Genomic DNA, 6,126 nt, shown 5'->3' with positions numbered 1-6,126 from the left:
ATCACCAATGTGGCCACAATTTCTAAAGCCACCTCAAGTACCCTGGGATGCAGACCATCAGGGGATTTATCAGCCTTCAGTCCCATCAGTCTACCCAACACCATTTCCTGCTTAATGTGGATTTCCTTCAGTTCCTCCGTCACCCCAGATCCTCTGGCCACTAGTACATCAGGAAGATTGTTTGTGTCCTCCTTAGTGAAGACTGATCCAAAATACCAAAGAAAGAGATTAGTTAAAACAAATGTAGGTCCCTTGCAGTCAGAAACAGGTGAGTTGATCATGGGGAACAAGGATATGGCGGACCAATTGAATAACTACTTTGGTTCCGTCTTCACTAAGGAAGACATAAATAATCTGCCGGAAATAGCAGGGGACCGCGGGTCAAAGGAGTTGGAGGAATTGAGTGAAATCCAGGTTAGCCGGGAAGTGGTGTTGGGTAAATTAAATGGATTAAAGGCCGATAAATCCCCAGGGCCAGATAGGCTGCATCCCAGAGTACTTAAGGAAGTAGCTCCAGAAATAGTGGATGCATTAGTAATAATCTTTCAAAACTCTTTAGATTCTGGAGTAGTTCCTGAGGATTGGCGGATAGCAAACGTAACCCCACTTTTTAAGAAGGGAGGGAGAGAGAAAACGGGGAATTACAGACCAGTTAGTCTAACATCGGTAGTGGGGAAACTGCTAGAGTCAGTTATTAAAGATGGGATAGCAGCACATTTGGAAAGTGGTGAAATCATTGGACAAAGTCAGCATGGATTTACAAAAGGTAAATCATGTCTGACGAATCTTATAGAATTTTTCGAGGATGTAACTAGTAGCGTGGATAGGGGAGAACCAGTGGATGTGGTGTATCTGGACTTCCAGAAGGCTTTCGACAAGGTCCCACATAAGAGATTAGTTTACAAACTTAAAGCACACGGCATTGGGGGTTCAGTATTGATGTGGATAGAGAACTGGCTGGCAAACAGGAAGCAAAGAGTAGGAGTAAACGGGTCCTTTTCACAATGGCAGGCAGTGACTAGTGGGGTACCGCAAGGCTCAGTGCTGGGACCCCAGCTATTTACAATATATATTAATGATCTGGATGAGGGAATTGAAGGCAATATCTCCAAGTTTGCGGATGACACTAAGCTGGGGGGCAGTGTTAGCTGTGAGGAGGATGCTAGGAGACTGCAAGGTGACTTGGATAGGCTGGGTGAGTGGGCAAATGTTTGGCAGATGCAGTATAATGTGGATAAATGTGAGGTTCTCCATTTTGGTGGCAAAAACAGGAAAGCAGACTATTATCTAAATGGTGGCCGACTAGGAAAAGGGGAGATGCAGCGAGACCTGGGTGTCATGGTACACCAGTCATTGAAAGTGGGCATGCAGGTGCAGCAGGCAGTGAAGAAAGCGAATGGTATGTTAGCTTTCATAGCAAAAGGATTTGAGTATAGGAGCAGGGAGGTTCTACTGCAGTTGTACAGGGTCTTGGTGAGACCACACCTGGAGTATTGCGTACAGTTTTGGTCTCCAAATCTGAGGAAGGACATTATTGCCATAGAGGGAGTGCAGAGAAGGTTCACCAGACTGATTCCTGGGATGTCAGGACTGTCTTATGAAGAAAGACTGGATAGACTTGGTTTATACTCTCTAGAATTTAGGAGATTGAGAGGGGATCTTATAGAAACTTACAAAATTCTTAAGGGGTTGGACAGGCTAGATGCAGGAAGATTGCTCCCGATGTTGGGGAAGTCCAGGACAAGGGGTCACAGCTTAAGGATAAGGGGGAAATCCTTTAAAACCGAGATGAGAAGAACTTTTTTCACACAGAGAGTGGTGAATCTCTGGAACTCCCTGCCACAGAGGGTAGTCGAGGCCAGTTCATTGGCTATATTTAAGAGGGAGTTAGATGTGGCCCTTGTGGCTAAGGGGATCAGAGGGTATGGAGAGAAGGCAGGTACGGGATACTGAGTTGGATGATCAGCCATGATCATATTGAATGGCGGTGCAGGCTCGAAGGGCCGAATGGCCTACTCCTGCACCTAATTTCTATGTTTCTATGTTTCTATGTTTCTACCTGTTGAACTCATCTGCCATTACCTTGTTCACCATAATAAATTCACCCTTTTCAGTCTCAAAGTGTCTTAACTATTTTTTTTGCCTCTACACATACCTAAGGAAGCTTTTACTATCCTCCTTTATATTCTTGGCCAGCTTACCTTCGTACCTCATCTTTTGTCCCCGTATTGCCTTTTTAGGTGTCGGAGGGTTACGTGTTACATGCGATGGCTGATGGGGTGAAAGGTAAAGAGTTTAGTGCATACATGCATTATTACTTCTTGAAGCTTGCTTGCCATGTTCTTACTATATCTGGTATGAAATATTCTTGCATCTGTAACCAACCCACTCATGTCTTCTGCTTCCCACTAGCCGGGCACTTACATTACTATAGCCCATCTATTTCTTCTTTTCTCTGCTGCACAAAATGTGGCCTTTGTTATATCTCCTTTTCACTATATTTTTATTTATTTGAAGAAACGTTCTGACCTGAAACGTTGCCTGTCCATTTGCTCCAGAGATGCTGCCTGATCTGCTGAATTACTCCAGCATGTTGTGTTTTTCCCCAAGATTTCAACACCTGCAGTTGTTTTTTTTTTGTTTTTTTTTGGTCTTGTTTTTTCTCTCTCTCCCTCTCCTCCCTCTCCCTCTCCCTCTCCCTCTCCCTCTCCCTCTCCCTCTCCCTCTCCCTCTCCCTCTCCCTCTCCCTCTCCCTCTCCCTCTCCCTCTCCCTCTCCCTCTCCCTCTCCCTCTCCCTCTCCCTCTCCCTCTCCCTCTCCCTCTCCCTCTCCCTCTCCCTCTCCCTCTCCCTCTCCCTCTCCATCTCCCTCTCTCTCTCTCTCTCTCCCTCTCCCTCTCCCTCTCTCTCTCTCTCTCTCTCTCTCTCTTGATATTTATGTATTTTTTAAAGTAATCTTCTTTCTGTTTTTTCTACATTTACTGTAAGTTGAGTATTTTCTTTTGACTTCTGTTTTCTTTCCTTTAAATAGGTAGCTCATAGCCCACTCAGATTTAGATATTAGTTTTGGATATTAGTTTTGGTCCTGGTACTTATTTTTATTCTGCTGTTTCCATTATTTTTGTTTTCTTTGCCACCACTCCCAGATTTTCCATTTAATCTACAAACTACTTTTGCTTTTCACCTTCATGTGGGCAGGAGTCCTGCTTCTTCCACTCTCACTGCCTTCGTGCTATTTGTCCTTCCTCCCATCTCAGTGTTTGCAATTTTGGACCACTGACACTTTAAAAAAAAAAGCTATTACTCTTGGGTTCCTTTCATTCCAATTTTGAGTTTTATTCTTTTCATAAAGAAGACGCACAATGAACCTTCCAAAAATTCATATCCCCACTGCTTATAAAAATATTAGCCCATAAAATTCCTGGCAGGACTTGGCCTCTCCCCAGATTCCTTCCTCTGCCAAGATCGTGTCAGGAAACAAAATGAATTCTAATCTATTTTTCATCTTTTCTCCCTAAATTTCCTATTTGTGTCAATAATCTCTTTCCCAGTTCTGATGGAGGGTCTCAGACTTGAAACGTTAACTGTTTCTGTTTTTACAGATGCTGCCTGACTGGCTGAGTGTTTCCATCATTTTCTGGTTTTTAGATTTCCAGCATCTGTAATTTTGCGATGTTCGTTTTAGCCAGATTCTCAGATTTAAAAAATCTGTGCTGTGTGTGGAAATGAAGCATTGTGATGAGAAAGGGAAACAAGGAAGAATTAAATTCCTGAACAATTCCCAGAATTTAATTTTAACATTCCCTTAAGAAGGGTTCCAAATGCACATCGAGTGGCAGTAAGGAGACCTCTTGAATGTAAAGTCTGCATCTGAAATTAATTTTTTGCTGCATATTTCTCATTCTTGCACAATGTGAAGGGTTTTGTGGTGGGGAGCTGAATTATACTACTTATACAGGTATGACATCCTGTCGGTTCACAAATCTATATTACTAAAAGTAAGATCTTGACCGCTTTTGACTCACTGCGATGTGATTTCCGAGAGAACGCCGCCACTTACGGCCGCCATTTTTGGCCACCACGCTCAGAGCCCTCCTCTGCCGGACTGGACCAGAGGATTTTTTCCATTGATGAAAAATCAGAGAGATATTAATGTTTTAAAAAATATCACCATTCTCTCTGCTGCCCCTGCTGGCGGGAGGGGGGAGGACTATAAAACCCGGAAGTGGTGTGCCTCACTCAGTCTCTGCAAGGTGGAGGAAGCGAGAGGGTCACGTGTCTCTGACCTCTGAATAACACTGAACACATGTCTACTGAACTGTGTCTGCCCTTAATGTGGTTTTAAATTAAAATATGGTTGCTTTGAAATGCTGCACTGGAAAAAAATAACTGTTGTTGGTGGTGGTAACTGCTTTGAAAGGCTGCACGCCAAAAATAATGGCTGTTGTTGGTGGTGGTAACTGCTTTGAAATGCTGCACACCAAAAAAAAAAAGGCTGTTGTTGGTGGAAACTTGACAACTTCCTGTTTGCACTGAATATTGAATTTAGATAAAATGCTACCACTTACGGCTGTGATTTTTGGCCATCTTACTCTGTTCCTCGCCACTCATCAGGTGCAGAGGATTCTTCCCATGAATGAAAAATTAAAGGGTGTTTAGAGTTTTTAAAAATGTTGAGAATCTCTCTCCTGTCAATCACGTCATGAAGGCCACACCCCTTCCAGTTGAAGGGGGAGGGATTATAAAACCCGTAAGTGTGGGTGTGGCTCAGTCTTTGCAAGATGGGGGAGAGAGAGGTCACGACTCTGTCTGAGCTGTGAATCAACTGACACTGAATGTCGACTGAACTGTGAGTGTGGTGTTTATGTGGTGTTTTGTGTGGTTTTACAGTGGTTTTATGGTGGTTTTATGGTGGTTTCACCCTGCTTGAAGTGGTATGAAATTGCATTTGAATATGGTGACCTTGCACCCTGCTTGAAGTGGTATGAAACTGCACCAATTTGGTTGTCTTGCACCCTGCTTGAAGTGGTATGAAAAGCACTTGAATTTGGTGGTTTTGCACCCTGCTTGAAATGGCATGAAACAGCACTAGCATTTGGTGGCCTTGCACCCTGCTTGAATTGAGATTAAACTGCACTTGAATTTGGTGGCCTTGCACCCTGCTTGAAGTGGCATGAAACTGCACTTGAGTTTGGTGGCCTTGCATCCTGCTTGAAGTGGCATGAAACTGCACTTGAATTCAGTGGCCTTGCAGCCTGCTTGAAGTGGTCAGAAACTGCACTTGAATTTAGTGGCCTTGCCACCCTGCTTGAAGTGGTCGGAAACTGCACGAATTTGGTGGCCTTGCACCCTGCTTGAAGTGGTATGAAACTGCAATTAAATTCGGTGGCCTTGCACCCTGCTTGAAGTGGTATGAAACTGCAATTGAATTTGGTGGCCTTGCACCCTGCTTGAAATGGTAGGAAACTGCATTTGAATTTGGTTGCCTTGCACCCTGCTTGAAATGGAATTTCAAGGAATAGCCGTGAGTCAACTGCTAGTCCACCAGCCGTTAGTGAGCTGCCACCCCAAGAATACATTTGGCCCACAATGTCCATACTAACCAGTCCCTTCAGCCCTCAGTATCCATACTAGTTCTCCAGAAAGTCCCCCCCCACTGGCCACCAATATTGGAATTGGTGGAGAGGTGGAATATTGCATTGGGGGACCAGCCCTTCCGTGTGAACATGGGACCCAACGGGTCCCACTTAGTCTAGTAATTCTATAAAGGCTGCTCGTCAAGGATTTTACGTGGTGATCGTACTAATCAGTTTAAGGTGAGGGTGGAAAGATTCAGTAGGAACCTGAGAGGCAACTTCATCACACAGAGGGTGATGGGTATGCGGAATGAGCTGCCATAGGAGGTAGTTGAGGCAGATATTATAACAACATTTAAAATACATTTGGACAGGTACATGGATAGGAAACTTTAAGAGGGAAATGGACCAAATGCATAAGAATGCATTTCCAAATGCAGACAGGTGGGACCATTGCGGATGGGGTATTTTGTTCAGCATGGGCAAGTTGGGCCGAAGGGCCAGTTTTAGAGCTACATAACTCTATGATTCAGTCCTTTCATAAGTTTCAGG

Source organism: Amblyraja radiata, chromosome 3 (genome assembly GCF_010909765.2).
Source record: "Amblyraja radiata isolate CabotCenter1 chromosome 3, sAmbRad1.1.pri, whole genome shotgun sequence".
Classification (NCBI taxonomy): domain Eukaryota; kingdom Metazoa; phylum Chordata; class Chondrichthyes; order Rajiformes; family Rajidae; genus Amblyraja; species Amblyraja radiata.
This window is presented reverse-complemented; position numbering follows the sequence as displayed.